This window comes from Prionailurus bengalensis, chromosome A2, assembly GCF_016509475.1.
Source record: "Prionailurus bengalensis isolate Pbe53 chromosome A2, Fcat_Pben_1.1_paternal_pri, whole genome shotgun sequence".
NCBI classification, from domain to species: domain Eukaryota; kingdom Metazoa; phylum Chordata; class Mammalia; order Carnivora; family Felidae; genus Prionailurus; species Prionailurus bengalensis.
In genome coordinates, this window is record NC_057348.1 from 147,814,174 (window position 1) to 147,834,200 (window position 20,027).

Below are 20,027 nucleotides of genomic sequence, written 5' to 3' on the forward strand. Positions count from 1 at the left end.
ATACATCCCTCTTAATTAACCTCACGTCTGTATCTTTTCTTCATTACATTGAAGGGAAAATATTGTCACTGGAGGATTCAGCAGAGAAAATTTCCGAAGACCAACATGTAGCATCTCCAGGGTTCCCCTTCATTTTCTAAATTGGCACTTCTCTCAAATTAAAACGAACCTGGCATCGCTTCTTTTTAAAAATGTGTGCTTCCGTTCCAGGAAACACAATAATAGGCTGATCCTATCAATGAGCAGAGAGGACCATGAACCCATTCAATTATCATCGTTCTGTGTACTCAAGCCGGCATCGACTGGCCACACATTTCCTCTGTGAATTCCAGGGGACCCCCCTTACGCGGTCCCTTCTCCCCAAAAGCGCGGCCCACAAACTGAGCCAGATCCAAAACATTTCGGTGAACTTAAGAGCATTCTCTTGCTCAATTTTAGCCCTCGTTATTATTTTTTTGTCTAGAACCTGAAACTTTTATTTTGAAATTCTCTCCCACACATACTTTACTTCTTCAATTTGGAAATTGAACCAAACACTTACCTCACCCTCCTTAGCAATGCCCTTTTACTCAGATATATTTTCAGGAATTAACTCCCTTGTGGACAACGAGGACCATATGCTGCATTTTGAGCACCCTGAGCGGCAGGTGGCAAGGGATACACGTTCTAGGAACCCCAGGCAGCCTGGTGCACATCTTGTGAAGGCTCGTGCTGGTGTGGGGTGGGAGGGATGGTCAGGTTTGAGTGAGGGTATGACTACCAGTGGGTAGGCACCAAGTCCACTAAGCCACGCACGTTCTCCGCCTTCCCCACATTTGAGGGCTGTGCTACCCACCACCTGTAGAGTGTTCATGCGAGTCCATTTTTCTAAAGTGCAGAAGAACCTGACAGTCACCATCCCTGCTCCCACACAGCGAACACTGGCGCCATCAGGCCCATTAAAGGGCTTCTCCTTAAGCTTGGTTCTCATTAAATCCCCGATCTGGCCAACCAAATCACCTCGCCACATCTAATTTGGATTATTCCAAATCTGCCCCCTGCTCCTTCTGTTATTTCTGAAGCAGATGAGAAGAGGTTTTTGTGTTTTTTTTTTTTTCTGGAGTAACTCACATCCCAAACCATCTGATTTTTCTGTCTTAAACTTTTGGAGCCCTCTCTTCACAATAGTTGAGTGGGCATGCCTGCCTCAGTATCCACTCATGTGCCCTCAACAGAGCCCCTGTGGGGCATGTCCAAGGAACACACGTCACAGATACACAGACACGTCTAGTTGCCTATTGCCATGGGTGAGAGTATACAAATGACCTATCTCCAGGGGATGAATCAGCAATTATTGCATCCTTAGTCCATTTGGGCTACTGTAACAAAATACCATAGAATGAATGGCTCATAAACAATAGAACTTTCCCTCTCACAGTTCTGGAGGCTGAGAAGTCCAAGGTCAAGGTGTCGGCAGATTCACTGGTGAGAGCCCACCTCCTGGGTCATAGACAGCCCTCTCCGTGCTGCGTCCTCATAAGAAGAAGGGGCCAGAGAGCTCAGTGGGGCCTGTTTTATAAGGGCACTCTACTCTCATGACCTAATCACCTCCCCCAAATCTCCTTGTCCACATACCATCACATTAGGGATTGGTTTTCAACTTATGAATTTTGAGGGGGGACACAGACTTTTATTCTATAGCACACATCACCCCTACAAAACTGTGATACTCACTCCTGGGTAGATAATGGTATCTTTCACACCCAAAATGCTCTGCAACGTGCCCGGTTGTGAAAAGAGGGCAAGTATACGGTTTGGAAAATCTTGCCCAATTTCATGGTCAGACCATTTAAGTACCTCACTTTTCTGTCTATAAGGAAAGAAAGAGAGAAGCATGAAAACAAAATTCTGTGGATCTCCTCAGAGATTCTGTTCACCCCCTCCAGCGGGATGGAGTGCTCTGGGTGGTACCGAAGGATGTCAGGAAGTTCTCCTTGTCACTGGGAACCCTGCTGGGCTCTCCTTATGTCCTCCCTCAGAGATTCTGCCTTCTGATGTGGTTGACACAGTCTCTCACGCTCACATGATAAGCTGGTAAAAATCAAGGCCACAATTACAGGGGAAAAACTCACAGGTACTTCTCGATGAAGGGGATTGTTCGCCCAGCTCTGAAAACTGAGCTATCCCCCTAATAGGTCCAACTCAGCTCTGTGCCATGTTGAGAAAAGCACACCAGCTCAGCTGGAGGAAGAGAAGGCCTCAGGGCAGGGCGACCACCAGGCTGAGGCTAAGAACGGGCAGGTATGGCCTGGGGCATAACTAGTCAGACTAACTCTCCCCGAGTCATAAATGAACAACAGTACAAACTCCTTGCGGTTGTTAACGGTTAAATGAGATAGTGCACATAGCCCACTCACACCAGAGACTATACTTCATACACACCAGTAAAGGTGAGCTAAGAACAAAAAACCTTCCCAGAATACCTTGTGTTTCACCCCTGCAATAGCCTGCTAAGCTAGGCACCGTTACCATGACGTCACACACGAGGAAATCCAGACCCTGTGCTATTAAATACCTATCCCATGTTGTATAGAAGGTGATTTGAAAGCAGAATTAGAGAAGACTGGATCTGTTGGTTTTATTTGAGGGGCCCAGAGAGGAAACCTGGTGAAGGCCTTGACGTGGCCTGGATGGTGATATCTGGGCTCCAACCTCTCCATCTTCTTTAGCTTTCAATTTGCCCCGAGGAGGGGAAGGGCATTAACTTTATGCACCAGGCACCCTGATGAGGGTTTTAAATAAGAAAATAAATAATAGCTGTTCCCATACAACAGGCATTGGCTATCCCAGTTACCTCATTTTATCCTCATGAAAACCCTATCTGGTGGGTGTTCCTAATGGCCCCCCTTTGCAGAGAAGGAAATGAAGGAACAGGAAGGTAAGGTAACTGGGGCAAGGCCACATGATGGTCAGGGGCAGATTTGGGCCTCCCGCCTCAGGCTAGCTGGTCCTGGTGCCCTTGCTCTTGGTAGCAGGGTCACAGTGGACACAGACGCCTCTGAATTCCTCAGTAGGCCTGTGCCTGGGCTTTCCTTCCCTCCCTTCCTCTCTCCACCCACCCGCGTCCATCATGTGCATTTTCATTAGGCATCTTTGCCTGGTGATCTGTTGATTTGTTATATTAGAATTGCAAACAAATGCTCTCATTTCATCCTTCCATCCTCCCTCCCCTGCCCTCCTGGCATCTGGAATTCAGCATTGATTTTTCTGGTCCCGCTCCACTGCCTGACTGACATTTCTGGTTGATTTCCCCTCAGAGACCTTCAGCTGGCTGGCCAGGCTCCCACTGGGGCCCAGGATGGGATAGCTCATCACCTGGAGAAGCTGAACTGGACTCTTCCCCTCTTTCCCTGTTTGCAGGTGCTCATAACCCCCTAGACTCAGTCCCTGTTATCCAGTTGATGGGTAGGCTCTCCTCAATCCTTCAGGGCTCTCAACTTGGAGGGGAGGGAAGGGGAAGCTGGAGGAAATAGGTAGCCCTGTGAAGTGGGACTAGGGGTAATTTGACTTCTTGTGGACGAGGAAGGGGATTACCCTGGAGCAAAATAGACTGGAAGGTATGAGGAAGATGGGCTCAGTGAAAGAGACTGGAAGGTGACCAGGCTACCATCTTGCAAACAGAGGGGCCCTAATCCCTTAATTCATCAGAAGACTTCACGTAATTATAAGTTTTCTAAAAATGGAAAGTTTTCTAATAAAAAAGTTTTCTAATAATCCTCAGAGGTCATCTAAACCAGTTTTTCTGTCCAGGTCACACAGCATATTTCAAAAAGATAGGCTTTTCTCCTAAGTTTAAGAACCCAAACAAGCACACAGAACCGCCCCCCCCTTCCCTCTCTCTCAATGTTCGGTTTATGTCTCTGATAATTATGTTGGATTATGAGGTACTAAATGGAGCTACATTTTCTTCCCTGAACTTCATATTCCCACTGGATACTGCCCAGTGAGTGCTTAAGCTCATATTTTATGGAAGCCACTACTCTTCCAGTAAGATCTGGACCCAGTGCTCCATGAAGTGGTCAGTGATGCTCAGATCAACAGGGTGATCTGGAGCCAATAGTGGTGGGCTGCAGCCAGCTTGTTGCCACCTCAGGAAAGCTAATTATTACATTTTTAGGAATTTTGTGATCTGGTTGTTAAAACAGCGTGAGCTCACCACAATGGGACTATTTACACCACAGAGATTGGCATATGCTATAAGTCAGGGCTTTTTTTTCCCCCTCTGGAGAACGAGGGGTTTACTGAAGAGGGTGGCCAGTCATATGGTCAGCTTAGACAGAGGCAGAAGGCATAGGAAGGATGGGCAAGGTGGAAGAGATGGAGGGAAGTCAAGGAAACCACATTCTTTGATCTCTTGGAAAGAGCAACCTCTAATCGAACAGCCACACCTCCTCATCTCCTAATCAGGCACAACCTCATTCCCTCAGCACCTATATGTTATTTATCCCCTGAGGAAAACAATCACTGGTCATGTTTTCAGGCCTGGAATGGAAAAAGGTGAAGAGACACAAGGGACTCTGGATTCTGTCATTTCTTAGAAGCCGTGAACTGGAGGTATAAGAATAGCAAAGAACTCTTAACCAGACACTGAATTCTTGATGCACATTTACACATAGCCCAGCCATGGTTCTCTCTAGCTATTCCTTCTATACACATTTATTCTCTCCAGCTAACTGATGAGCTCATCAAAGCAGAGATAATGCCTTTTATTTCTTAGACATCTTTGATAGTACCTGGTAAGGTACTGAAGACACAAAAGGTAATTCACAAATATTTGGTTTGCTCACTGAATTGCTTTAAATGGAATTGAATTGGTGGCAGACCACTGGCTTATTACCAGAGGTCAAGCTTTACAAATCCCTTTTTTCCAATGAGCTGAAAATCAGCTGCCAGATGGATAGATACTCAGGCATAAGCTTGACCTTAGAACTTCACCTGGGCTTGTGCTTATGGCTCTCTACCTCATTCCCACTTTGTCCAGTTGACTGTTTTCCTTCTCCACAGTTTCCCAGGCTTCTGGCCCCTTATTTGGAGCCATGTGGTTTGATACTGCGAGTCTTAGTTAACCTGGCAACTTGATCCCTGACAATGTTCAATCTTGCACCTGGAGCACCCACAAATAAGGGCAACCCAAAGTCCATCCAGGCCAAGAATTGTTGCCAGGTTCACATTCAATGGGGTTTAGAAGCTAGGAGGAGCCATCTCTCCGAAACTTCTGCCTGATCAGTGTTTCACTGATCCACTTCAATCCACAGTTGATCCACTTCAGGGAAACCAGCGCCCAGGGAAATTACATCCTGTTCTTCATGGTCCCAGCTCTGCTCCTATAAAGGGGTGAGGAGGCAAACACAGCTCCTTCAGAAATCTCTACTTCTCTGTCTCCCCTGTCACATGTGACTGCCTCCACTTGTCATGCTTCTCCATCTTCCCTGACAGCTTCATTTAGAATCAGAAGCAAGCCTCTCTCCATCTGCTGGATGAAAGGCCAAGTTTGCTGAGTGGGGTGCCACTTCTAAGGGGAAGCCTCTTTTCCCAATCTAGTGGCTGAGGTCCAGGCTGCTCCCACAAAAAGATGCCAGTGGGTGTTCACTTGTAAGGGCCAAGACCTCTCTGAGAATCTTCTCAAAATTTCTGGAAAATGCTCCTTCATCCATTGTTTTTATGAACAATTTCACAGAGTTCATCATTCTCCAAAAGCCCAGCAGCGGGGGGGTGGGGGGGGTGGGGGGGTGGGGGGGGTGGAGTGCAGGCCAAATGACTCCAGATTAAGGACACCAGATGAAATGCTTCTCAGTCACATCATTGTCCATTTCCTTCCTGGACACTCGCTCCTATTTTGCATCTCAAATCCCTTCCCTCCTCCTGGAAGGAAGAGGACTATTCCATAGGATCCCTCCACTTTACAGATGAACAAATTGGCATCCATAGAGGCCGTGTAAGTAGATCAGGCTCACACAGTAAGTGACTACGAGAGATGAGACTAGAATGCAGGTCCAGGAGGCTGTGGTTCTCTCTGGCACTCAAAGAAGCTTCTACATAATGCTTCTACATCACCAACTTTCATAGGCCTCAGAAAGCACCCGAGAAAAACCCTGGCCTTCTATGTCTCCTCAGCTAGGGGTACACAGCAAGGTTTCTAAAGGGAAGGGAGTGCTCCTCCTGCAGAGCAGGTGGGTCTTCCCACAAAGGCAGGTAGGACACGTGAGCAGCTCTACGTCTGTCCCAGGATGACATCTGGAGTGCTAATACCCTAAGTGTCTCTGACACACTGACTCCACTGTTAATGGGGCAGCTCTAACTGCCCGGTAATCTCATTACTGTTCTATCAGCAGCAAGTGATCATGTTCACTTCACTCCCCCTCCCCGACTCTTCCATCACCTGGTTGCTGAGGAGTTGTCCTCACAAGGTGGCTGCAGGGACCAGGGATAATTGGGGGACCAGAGAGGCCAGTTCTCCCCTCAGTGCAGCACTGATGGAGCTGAAGGTACCGGCTCAGCCTGCCCCAGAGCCAACAGCCAAGGAGGCAGATATGCTGTCCCCTTGGACTCATGACCTCTCAGCCTCTCAGCTCTCTCTCTGAGATTCCAGGATGATCTCTGCATGTCTGTGAGTAAGGACTCTGTTCCACTCTGGCCTGGGGCTTCTCTGGGAAAGCTGGAAAACCAGAGAGGCCCAGGTGAGTAAGTCTGATCCTAGGTCTCTCACTTCATGGCTCAGGAAGCCAGGCAGGGACCCCATCTTTGGGCACTCTACCACCCAAGGCTTAGAGGCCTCAGAAATGAGATGACTCAAGCCTGAAGAAAATTCTCAGGTTACATTCCCTTCTGTGTCCACATGCTTCAGGTATGGGTGGTACACACCTAAAGGTCCTCATTGCTAACTCAGGGTAGGTCCCGACTCACCAACACCCACCCGCCCCTTGTCTTTTTCTTTTTTTTATTTAAAAAAATTTTTTTTTCAACGTTTATTTATTTTTGGGACAGAGAGAGACAGAGCATGAACGGGGGAGGGGCAGAGAGAGAGGGAGACACAGAATCGGAAACAGTCTCCAGACTCTGAGCCATCAGCCCAGAGCCTGACACGGGGCTCGAGATCGTGACCTGGCTGAAGTTGGACGCTTAACTGACTGCGCCACCCAGGCGCCCCCCCCTTGTCTTTTTCAATGGTGAATGTCTAAACCTTCAGGAGACCATGGGCAAGAAAAGCAAGTGAGAGCAGGTGGATGAGGGCTCACCCTTCACGGCTGAGGCCTATCGATGCAGATCTGGAAGTCTTTACCCAGTGAGCAGTCAGGGGACAGCTCGATTCCACTTTCAGGTCCTTCAGGCTCAGCTGTTACTCTGGGCTCCCTTTTCACTGTCCTTCCTTGAGGTCTCTGGGGGTTACCAGGGGAATGGAGCTGGAGGCAGCGGCCATTGTTTTCCCAGTCCACATCACATCCCCCAACAATAACTGATGTGCTGAGCAGCTTAGGAGGTGTTTGTGGCAGAAAGTCTAAAAGGACTGACAGTTCCAGCCCTCAGACAGTTGGGGAAATTTAGAACATGTGGGAATACACATGGAGAGAACAAATATTAAGCAACATAGAAGCCTATTCCCAAATCAAAGTTTCAAAGAGGGCTCTCTTGCACTGATCTCCAGCAAGGAAAAAAAAAAAAAAAAAAAAAAAAAAACCTTTTTATTTACTTTTTTTTTTTTACAGTTTATTCATTTATTTTGAGAGAAACAGAGATCAGGAGAGGGAAGAGAGAGAATCCCAAGTAGTTTCTGCGCTACCAGCACAGAGCCTGATGTGGGGCTCAATCCCACGAACCACAAGATCATGACCTAAGCTGAAATCAAGAGTCAGACACTTAACTGACTGAGCTACCCAGCCACCCCTGAAAAAAGGCTTATATTTTGTTTGTTTTCTGTGCTTGAGGTGCCCAGTGGGGAGGGAACAGTGGGGCAAGCAATCAAGGACACATCCTTGTCTGTGGAAAGTTTTCTAAGAGAAGAAGGTAAGGGACAGCATGGTTCCTGGACCCAGAGGGCTCCAGGAAGGGGAGGCCAGGCCAGGCCCTTTTAAGAGAGAGCAAGAATAGGCTCACAGCCTTTAGCTTCCTTAGCAGAACTGACCGAGCACACCAGGCTGGGATCTGCACATGGGCACAGGGATGTGGGGCCCTGCAAATTTATTGTAGCAATGATCTTCCTAGAGATGACAGCCAATGGGCCTCCTTTTCTTAAATCTGTTTCTCTCAGTCTTCAAACTGACATTCTTCCAAAATGAGGCTGAAAGAACCAGATACCAAAACATGGCATCACTCACTGCCCTCTTCCTTTCTGGACATCCCCCTCCCCATTCCAAAAGGCATGCTGGAAGGACACGCACGAGAGTCTTGGCCCTTTCTTCTCATGGAGTTTGTCTCAAGTCTTGCCTTAGCTCTGGGAGTTAGAGTAAAGGCAAGAAGATGTTTTCCTCCCTTGCTTTGACCAGGAGAAGCATCTCCAGAAGAACCTGGAATGCAGTTATCTTTCATCATCTCTCCCAGCAAGGCATCGTGGCACCAGCAGCAAGAGATGGAATAGGCAGGAATAAAAGGCAAGGCTTCTGCCTCCCACTGAAGGACCCCACCCACTGTAACACATTTCGAGGTACTCGGGCCTTCCCAGCCCAGAAAGCTTAGAGCGTGCCCATCTCTCCCAAGCACAAATCAAGCAGGGCTCCAAAGGCAAGGAAAAAGGAAGATGGTCTAACACTGAAAAAAGCAGTGGTGGCCATGAGGTGCTGGACAGTCCAAAAAGATGTGGCACAGGGCAAGTTTCTAGTCCCACGTCCCTCCCGGAAATAGTCATGAGAGGGCACTCACACGTTATGAGGTGTGCGTGAAAGGTGGGAGGCCCAAGCTCCCAGTCCCTGGAACACGATGTTCTGCCCTCTCCCTTCTGTGGGGAAAGACGCTGCGCACGAACAGTTCCATTCCAGCCCCAGCTCTGCGGTCTCCAAAGCCGGGGATGAGGGAAGACATGAACATTAGCACAAGGGATCAGAGGAACAAGTGTCAGCTGGAAGACAGCTCCCAAAATGGTCGGAAATGAAGGCCCTAATTACATTCCTCCATTGGCGATGACCTTGGGTCATCACACACCAGCAATTATTTACTCTGGCAAAGTGATTAGGGAATTGGGGCCAGGGAATTGATGTGTTGGGGTAGAGGCACATGGAGCACAGAAGATGAGGGTAGTGATGGGAAAGATGCTGTTTTTGCATCTGCCTCCTCCTAATTGGGGTCAGTGCTGGCATCAGTGAGGAAGCTTTACACCGTGGCCTACTCTTCATATATGGAGGCCCAAATAGGAAAAAGGGGTTAAAAAAGAGAAAAGGAGAGAAGAATAGGGGCCAAAGGAACAGTTGTCTCTTAACAGGTGAAAATCCTGTGTAAGTCAGGGAAAGGATGGAGAAGTTACAACAAACCTGCCCCCCACCCCTCAATGAAGGCTGAGAAATCAGATCAGGCAGCCAGGACAACAGCAGAGACAGAACAGACTGGAGGAACAGACTGCAGACCCTAAACCAGGACTAATCCTGTGCAGGAGGGCTTCTCCAAGTGTGGTACCTGGACCAGCAGCATCAGCATCTCCTGAGAACTTTCTAGAAATGCAACTTCTCAGGCCCCACCCTGAGTCTGCTGAATCAGAAACCCGGGGGGTGGTGCCCGGCAATCTGTGTTTTAACAAGCCCTCCCAGCTGGATCTGGTTCACGTTCAAGTCTGAGAGCCACCCCTGTAGGGAAAAGGGACTCCATCCTTTTTTGTTTCCAGCCTTTGCCCGCATGAGTTTTTTCAAATTTTGTGTTAAAAGTCCCCCTTGAGACCAGGCATTGCTTTCAATGAAAAATAACCATTTCTGCACAGAGGTTTTGTCTTTGACCCACCATCAGCAGAAACGACATTTGAGTGTGGTTCACTCGGAAACAGCAGAATTAGGTCTGCACCACATACTCAGCATCCGTTGTTTCAGCTCCTTTGTGTGGACAGCGGGTATTTGCCAGTAGCCCATTGGGTTCAGCGTCTGTCACACTTTCCTATATGCAGAAATGGTGGGAGCACCAGTAACATAACTTACAGTAAAGGAAGCAAAGAAGTTTTGAGCATTTCATACACATTATCTCAAGCCTCAACAATAGCCTCATTGCACAGATTTAAATGACTGGATCTACTCCTGAAATCATTGCTTCACTATATGCTAACTGATTTGGATGTAAATTAAAAAAAATAAAATTCAGGGGCGCCTGGTTCAGGGGCGCCTGAGTGGCTCAGTCGGTTGAGTGCCCGACTGCAGCTCAGGTCATGACCTCACAGTTCGTGGGTTCGAGCCCCGTATCAGGCTCTGTGCTGACAGCTCAGAGCCTGGATCATGCTTTGGATTCTGTGTCTCCCTCTCTCTCTGCCCCACCCTTGCTCACACTCTGTCTCTTTCTCTCCCCAAAATAAATAAAACATTTAAAATAAATTAAAAAAAAAAAGACTGGTTCAGGGAGGTGAAGTAATTTGGTCAAGGCCACACAACTACTGTCTTGGATCACAAAGTTCCTGTATGTGCCACTACATTTTGAATAATCCAAAATTATTCAAAGAATAGCCCCCCAAACCACTCCATTTTCTTTGCAGTTAATTTGTAAGCCACCACACCAAAAACTGGCTTATCACTCATGAAGGAGAAAGAGCTAGGGTTCTGTGGGTTGGGGAGGGGGCTCACTGGCTCTAACCCGAAGCCAGCTAGGAAATGGCCCCTACAGAGAGGAGCCAGAGACATCCTTGTTATGCATTGAACTGTGTCCCTAAAATTCATGTGTTGAAATCCTAACCCCAGCTCAGAATGTGACTGTATTTGGAAATAGGATCTTTAAAGAGGTAATTAAGTTAAAATGAGGTCATTGAGGTGGCCCTAATCCAATATGGCTGATGTCTTTATAAGAAGAGGTAATTTGGACCCAGAAACACACAGAGGGAAGGCCACGTGAAGACACGGGGAGAAGAAAGCCACCTGCAAATCAACGAGAGAGGCCTCGGAAGGAACCGACCCTGCCTACACCTTGATCTCCTACAGCCTCCAGAACTATGAGACAATAGATACATTTCTGTTGTTTGAGCCACCTGGTCTGTGATGCTTTCTTATGACTGACCTCTTCCTGTCCCCAGTGTGAGCTGTCCACCCTCCCACAGCTCCTGTGGTGCCCCCACAGGGTCTCATTCTAGCCGGCAGCAGAGATTCTGTGCCTCTTGGCCCCGGGCAGGGGCTGGAGATGACAAAGATGCCACCTCCTAGCTGCACTGAGAGCAGGACCTCAGAGACAGGCAGTTCTGAGAGGCAGTCCTGGCTGTCTGCCTTGGGGCCGGCTGCCTCCAGTCTCACATGGGCTCTGTCTGCACACGCATGGCAGGTACCCGCTGCTCCTGCCGTTCCGGTGTTTGCCTCCTTTCTGGCAGGTGCCCAAAGACAGAGCATGAAGCCCCAATGGCTGAGAAAGGAGAACTACAGAGCTGAGACAACACGCAGATTTACAGAGAACAGGTTTACCTTCAGGAAGTGGGAGGGGCATCTGACTCTCAGGATGGTGCAGAGGGAACGAGAGGGAGGCAGGTAGCAGCTGTGTGGCACAGCAGAATCAGCACAGGGAAAAGTGTGCCCTTGTACATACCCCACCCCCCCCCCCACACACACAGTGGGGGGATATTTGCATTCAAACCTGGAGACATGGCGATTCTCAGTGCACTAATGCACACACACACCAGATACAGTCTACGTGTCTGGTGGGGAGCACCCATAGTATATCTGCTGAGTAAACGCACCCCTTAGAGAATTCCCGTTTGCATTCTCCACACTCACTCTCTTTCTGGGCTTCAAAATTGTGCATCAAGTATGCAGCTGCACGGAGAGTTATACAACCACAGAAGCCTGCCAGGACATTCCACAGGGCCTGGCAGAGGGGAGGGGAAATGAGGCCCAGAAATTCCACACCCAGTTTCGGGGTGTGGGTGCACGGCTCCAGGTGAGCTGACTAAAAGCTTCCTCTCCCCTGCCCAGACCCGTCCATCACCCCCTCCCCATCTCAGGAGACCAAGGAGGAACATGGGGGGCACGTGGAGTTGCCCAGAGTGTGGGGATCAGACCAGCCTCTGCAGCTCACAGCACAGACCAGAGAAGACAGCCCCCCTCTCGTGCTTCTGTGCCTCATGGGCCTGAAATGGGGCTGACTAGAGGGCAGGAGGGAGACGAAGCCATTTGTATCTAATTATTGTAGCATGATTCGTGGTCCTGGCTTGCTTCTTCTGTGTTCTCTTTCTATAGGGCCAGGAGCTTTCTGTGAGCTCCTATCTCTACCAATTTCCTCGGTAGAGGCTGCAGGTACACAGCAAAAGCCAAAACAACCAGAGGGACTAATCACCGGGTCTGGACAGTGATGGGATTAAATTCAGTGACAAATTTTATTAGGAAGCTCTAACCGTGCCCAGATAAGTGTGTGCGGGAAGATAACAACTCAGCTGTGAGCTGGCTGGCCACCGGGGAGCCCTTAACACACTGAGCCCTTCAATGGGCCAGGAAGGGAGGAGGGGGAGGGCAGGAGGAGTTGATGAATCAATCAGAGACTGAAGGCCAGCCTCTCTCCATTCACACCCAAGCAGCACCCTTAGCCCCCAGCTCCAGCTTCCCTGCAGGGGGAGTGGGGTGGAGGTGGGGAGGGGGGCTTGGGTGGTACTGAGGACCCATATGTTCCCGCCAAGATAACATGCATCATCTTATTGGCCTCACACCCACCCATCTCCATTTATACTTCAATGGTTATGTATTTGGTAAGCCTCATCCTTACCATTTGGATCTTCGAAATTCATTCTGCCAACATTGGACCCTGTCTCCTAAACCACATGAACAAGTAGAATTTGAGCTTTTCTACTATACCTGAGTGGATGCCTCGAATTTTTTAAAACTTTCTATTTTGGAGTAATTTTAGATTTATCGAAGAATTGCAAAGATAATACAGAGAGCTCCTACATATTCTTTACCAGGTTTCCCCTAATGGCAATATCCTGCCTAACCACGGTACAATTCCGAAAACAAAATTAATTAGACTATAAACTTACATTTGGACTTCAACAATTTTTCCACTTATGTCCATTTTCTGTTCCACGATCCAATCTGAGATCCCACATTGCACTTATGGCGTCTTGTATTTTAATGTTTTCTTCTTACCTGCTTAAGAGTCTTTATTATCACTGGAAATAAATTACAATTTGATGGAACAAATCTTGTCTTCTATCCTTTAAATACACTACTCTGGTCCCTTCCATCAACCTTTCCCCACGATGCAATAAAAATCATCAGGAATAGCAGAACAGCTGGGCCATTTTGTGACGTAGGAAGCTGACGTTCCATGAAGACAGGTTCTGTAGATGACATGGTACAAATCAAGAGAGGATGGTATCTCCCCGTACAGTAGGCTTCGTAATGGCTCCGAAAGAGATCCGGGCCCTAATCCCTGGAGCAGGTGCGTTACCTTACATAGCAAGAGAGACTTTACAGATGTGATTAAGTTAAGGATGCTGAGATGGGATAATTATCCTGGATAATGTGGGTGGGTCCTAGATGCAATCACAAGTGTCCTTGTATGAGGGTGGTGGAGGGAGACTTTACTACACAGAGGAGACAGCAAGGCAGAGACAGGGCAGAGAGGGTTTGAAAGATGCTACATTACTGGCCTTAAAGATGGAGGGAGGAGGCGTGAGCCAGTGCAGCTCTAGAAGGTGGAAAAGGAAAGGAAATGGATGTCCCTCCAGAGCCTGTGGACCTCCAGAGCTGCAGGAGAGTAAGTTCGTGCTGTCTTAAGCCACCAACTATGTGCTAATCTGTTATAGCCGCCACTTAAAACAGTGGACACTCAATGAACACTTGCTGAACTAGTATGCCAGGTCTATTTCCCTCTGAAATCCACAACGCTGGCCTGTCTGAAAAAAGAAAAGCTCCCCCTCTTCCTGTTATTTTCTGCTGAGGATATCAGCCAGCCTCCCACAACTAAAAAGCCCTTTAAAAACATCTATAGTCTATATTTGGCAGTATCTCCTAAAGCTGAAAGCACGCAACGGCCTCGCAATTTCACTCCTAGGTATGTTCGCAGTAGCAATTTGAATCTGTGGTCTCCAGAAGACATACACAAGAGTATTAAGAATAGCACCGTTCATAAAAGGCACAGATTGGAAACCATTCAAATGCTCATCAACAATAAAACAGGAGAACAAATTTTAGTAGAGTCACACAACGGAATGCTATACAACCATAAGAATGAACAAACGATACCTACTTCGGTGAGAGGGATCCGTCTCCTAAACATAAAGCAGAGCAAAAGAAATGAGACACAAGAGGGTGTGTGCCGCATGATCCCACTTATGGAAAAACTGGAGAACCTCATCTACGCCGTGAGAAGTCAGGAGGGTGGCCGTCCTTGGGAAGGCGGCAGTAGAAACTCGAAGCGGGCACCGGGGGGTATTCTGGGAACGGGCAACGTTCCATTTCTTGACTTGGGTACAGGTTGCAGGTGAAAAGTCACTAAGGTGCACACTTAACGGTGAACACGCTATCCCATGTGAATATGAAAGTTCAGCTCAAAGTTACCCAAGGAACCCAAGGTGGGAAGCAATGCCACCGCCAGTCGCATCCACTCATGACGCTGCCCGCAGCAGAGAGCCGGGCTAAATGTCGAACGGGACAAGCACAGCAAACAGGGTCCGCCTGTTACCATAATCACATCTCTAGGGACATGTGAAGCCCTCATTTTCCCTTCACGTCTCTAATGTGGGGACACGGGATGCAATTACAACCCTGAAATATGCAACTTAGTAAGTGTCAATACACACATCTACGTGAGCCCAGGTGAGGCATGTAATTTACACGGCGTGACCAAATCAGAGAGCTCGTCACAGCTGCCGCCTACCTCCTGCCACGCGGCCATGAAGCTTTCGGACCCTCTGGGCTGCCTGTCTGAACAAAGACAGCGACTCGGAGGACAAGTTCTCCTGAGCAGACAGTTTTCTGGGACAGAGCCCATAATTTAAAAACTGCATGAAGAAGCACAGGGTGAGAACTTAAATAACGTTGGCATTGTTTTCAACACCAATAAGATTTTTTGTTTGGGAAGAGATTTTCCCACCTTCCTTTATTATTTGAAATTCAACCTCTGTGGTCATAATCTATCCTTCAAGAGAAGCTGGGAGCAAATTGAATGGCAGTAAATGTGAAATGGGATGATCATATATCCTTGGCCGTACGGAGAAGAACCTGGGACAGGCTGAAAAGCAGTAAGTGGGCTGGAGGAAATTGATTTTGTGAGATTCTTTCAGGGGAAGCACAAAACGGTGTTAGCGACGCCCTGAGAAGAAGATGGGTGGAGGTCTAGTCCTGAGGTTTTATGCGGAGCTTATCCTCCTCGGGCATTTTTTTGTTTATTTATTTTTGAGAGAGAGAGAGAGAGAGAGAGACAGAGTGTGAGCGGGGGAGGGGCAGGGAGAGAGGGAGACAGAATCCGAAGCAGGCTCCAGGCTCTGAGCTGTCAGCGGGGCTGGAACTCACGAACGGTGAGATCATGACCTGAGCTGAAGTTAGACGCTTAACCAACTGAGCCACCCAGGCATCACCCCCTTGGGCATTTTCAATTCATATTCCCACACCCCCTGCCCCAATGACATTCGGACCTACGGTCAGCATGTCAGAGAATCTGGGCTTGCTTTAACACCAGACCAGAGGGGAAATCTGTGAGGGGCGAGGGCTGGCAGGCCAGTGTGAATTGACAGTCTCCTCTGCAAGTAATACCAAGTATCCCAAAACAAAGTAGAAATAATTCGTTAAGTTATCTGCTGGTTTCAATGATCTGCCTCACATCTCCTTTCCAGAAGTGCAGACAATTGGGGTTGACCAAACTGTGAAAATGCCTGATTTTCAAATTCACCTTTGTGCAAAGAAGCACGCCCACGCCCTGCCCCTTCTCTTCCCTTCTCCCCTTGGACAAGCACACTTAACACACACGCACCCTGCTAGCCTGTGAGAACATATGTAGTGAAGGGGAACCACATCCAAACAATATTTTATGTTTCCTCAGAAGCGCAGCAAATATACTGGGCTTCGTGCAGGTAGACATTCTCACCTTCTGCTTCTGAAAGTCCAGGTGTGGGAATTACCAGATGGAAGCCAATGGCAAGAACGCTCATGGTCATGGGTGTATTCAGGTACAACATAACACGAATTCAAATCATAAATCCTCCAAATGTTTTCAAAAATAGCTGCATGGAAAACATTGGCTGCGTGGCTCCCCCTCCCTCCTGGGGGTCCATCCAGTTCATCCCCGGAAGGACAGAGTTGCAGCCTTCCCCGAGCCTCAGCTGCCAAAGAACTCTGGGGAAGGTTTTGCCACACGGAAACCAGGTCAGGACAGGTCAGGACAGCTGGAGGTGGGGCTATCAGCTGGGAAGTGGGACTAGGGACTTCAAAGCAAGAAGGCGGGGTTTAAACCCAAAACTCTGATCCTTTCATCACAGCCTTTCTGTGTCTCTCTTTCCTTCTTTTCCTGCATAAAGTGGGAAGAATGAATCTCACCTTCTGCTAATCTCACATATCACTCACTATGAGGGTGACTTTGACTTTTCAGTGAAACACAAACGCACATACAAAAAGAGACAGAGAGAGAAAGGTATCGGAAATCTAAATGTTTCAGAATGGAGCCCACACTGATTTCTGGTAGACCCATCTCACCTCCCCATACAACCTCTCCACAGAGGGCTGAACAAACAGAAAAAAAAAATATGCAAAAGGGATATTACAGGTCCAGAAAATAAAAAGATGAAAGAATCACAAGAAATATCATCCTATGAGATAGATTTAACATAATGAAAAAGGGAAAGGGAATATTTGGAAATGTTTCTTACTCGTTTTTCAGTAAGATTCAAGAGGACTTTTGCTGGGGAAAAAAATCAGACTAAATAGTATCTACAGCAAGAGTCAATGAACTTTTCCTTTAAAAGACCAGGTAGTGGGGCACATGGGTGGCTCAGTGGGCTAAACGTCTGACTTCGGCTCAGGTCATGATCTAGCAGTTCATGAGTTCAAGCCCCGCATCAGGCTCTGTGCTGACAGCTCAGAGCCTGGAGCCTGCTTCAGACTCTGTGTCTCCCTCTCTCTCTGCCCCTCCCCCATTCTGTCTCTCTCTTTCAAAAATAAATAAACATTAATAAAACAAACAAAAATAAATTCAACAAAAAAGAAAGAAAGACCAGATAGTAAATATTAACTGCTTTGATGGCCACATGGTCTCTTCTGCAACTCCTCAGCTGGGCTCCCCAAAGCAGTAGACAATATGTAAAGAATGGCTGGGACCAGACACAGACTTCAGCCCTAGCTTGCCCGCCACAGCTCATCTAAAAGGGAGGATGTGGAGTCATGGAACTTTACGTGAAAGGTTGAAGTTAAAACCTCACGGAAAGCAGTCAGCGGCAAAAGCGTCCTGCAAAAAATTAAGTTCAAGATGGAAAGATACACTTGGAGAGCTTTCCCAAGACTTGCATGACAGTGAGGAAAAGAGAGAGGCCTAGACAACAAAACCTGGGGACTGATCCATGCAGAGAAGGAATCCTTCAAGAAGAGAACAGCCCAGAGCAGAGACCATCATGATCATAGTCACCATCATCATCATCACCATCCTTTCAGAGTTGAAAACTTGAGGCTGCAGATTAAAAGAGCATATTTAAAAAAAATTTTTTTTCAACATTTATTTATTTTTGGGACAGAGAGAGACAGAGCATGAACCGGGGAGGGGCAGAGAGAAAGGGAGACACAGAATCGGCAACAGGCTCCAGGCTCCGAGCCATCAGCCCAGAGCCTGACGTGGGGCTCGAACTCACGGACCGCGAGATCGTGACCTGGCTGAAGTCGGACGCTCAACCGACTGCGCCACCCAGGCGCCCCTAAAAGAGCATATTTAAATGCAATGCAAAAGAAATTAAATCAACATGGACACATATCCTGATAAACTTTTTTAATATCTAGAGAAAATACTAGGACCTTCAAACAGGTAAAAAGAAAAGAAAACCTGTAAAAGAATCAAAATCCAGGGGCGCCTGGGTCGCTCAGACAGTTGAGGGCGAACTCTTGATTTCGGCTCAGGTCATGAACCCCGGGTCATGGGATCGAGCCCCGCTTAGTCGTGGAACCTGCTTAAGATTCTCTCTCCCTCCCTCTGCTCCTCTCCCCAGCTCTCTCTCCCTCTCTCTCTCAGTCTCTCTTAAAAAAAAGTAATCAGGGGCGCCTGGGTGGCGCAGTCGGGTAAGCGTCCGACTTCAGCCAGGTCACGATCTCGCGGTCCGTGAGTTCGAGCCCCGCGTCAGGCTCTGGGCTGATGGCTCGGAGCCTGGAGCCTGTTTCCGATTCTGTGTCTCCCTCTCTCTCTGCCCCTCCCCTGTTCATGCTCTGTCTCTCTCTGTCCCAAAAATAAATAAACGTTGAAAAAAAAAATTAAAAAAAAAAAAAAGTAATCAAAATCCAATGGGTCTCAGGCTTTTCTCCTACATTCATTGCTCAGAGACAATGGAGAAATTTCAAGAACTTTGAGGAAAGAAAAATACTCACCCAGGTTGTCATTTACATGTAAAGTCAACAGAATAACACTCTCAGAGACTCAAGAGCTAAATAAATTACATTACAAATATTTCCTTCTTGGCCAAGAAAAAAAAAAAAGTTTTAAAGGCGAATGCTGATCCACCAAGAGACAAAGCAAAATCAAGAACCCGGTAATGGGTAATGGGTACCCGGCAGTGGGTAATGTGCAGGGTAAAAGATACATGAACAATGATAAGCTGGTTAAGCTGTCTAACTACTTAGAATAATCTTTGAAAGGAATGAAGGGAAATTGAAGTGACCAGAATGTAAAAATTATTAGCATGGGTCTTAAAACCTAAAGCATAGTAGCAAAAATGGGCAAATGGGGAAGGGAAGGACATAAAACCATACTGTTTAATTCTTAACTTTGATGCTTATGGGTTTAAATATGCTTTCAAAAACTTAAGGGTAATCATTATTAAGTTTAAGTAGGATGAATACTCCCCAAACCGCCAGAAGGAGGGAAAGCAGAGCAAATCCAATCCATAAAGTCAAAATTAACAGGTAAAAAGGAAACAGGAAGGAAAAAGCATTGAGAAAGAAAACCAGAAACCTTAAAGATAAAGAACAGAAGAGCAAAGATTACATTATGAAACACTAGGCTGTCTTTAGAAATCGAGCCTGAAGGATATTTAATCACATGGGAATATGTTCACAATAAAAAGTAAGAAGAAGACATGATATAAAATATATATATATATGTTATATGTTATATTATCTCACTTTGTATATATTTAAAGTACATGTCTATAGAAAAAAAGACAGAGAAATGGAATCCACTCAAGTATCAATCATAATTTTCTGAAAGTGATAGGACTTCAGGTGATTGTCATTTTCTTATTTATTCTTTTTCTATGTTTTCCACACACAATATATATCGCTACAATAATTTTTAAAAAGCGATAAGCATTACAAAAAAAAAAAAGTTTTAGGGTCCCACAAAATCAAACTGAGAAAAGGGAGAGAAGAGGGCACTGAGAGGCTTTGGAAGATATCATGGGCCGTGGGTTGGGTCCAAGCGGTCAGCAGACCCCACTGGGCTGGAATCTGGATTTTCCATCTCCTGCTGCCTCCCTCAGGAGTTTCCAGACACATGAGCAAAATCTCACCAGAAAAGCTTCACTTTTCAGAATCCTTACTATATGCCGTGTGCAACATGCTTGAATCCTCACGACACCCTCAAGAGGCAAATATACCAGCCCCATTTTACAGATGAGCAAACTGAGGTCAGAGAGGATGAGAGATTTGCTTGAGGTCACATGGTGGGGAAGGGAAACTGTCAGGATCCGAACCCAGATAGCCAGCAGA

At 47.1% G+C, this 20,027-nt stretch overlaps 1 protein-coding gene across 1 annotated transcript in view; it reads right to left on the reverse strand.

Moving 5' to 3' along the window:
• The window catches only part of PLXNA4 (plexin A4), a 440,999-nt gene that overhangs the window by 307,983 nt on the left and 112,989 nt on the right, over positions 1–20,027 (reverse strand). The window lies entirely within an intron of this gene.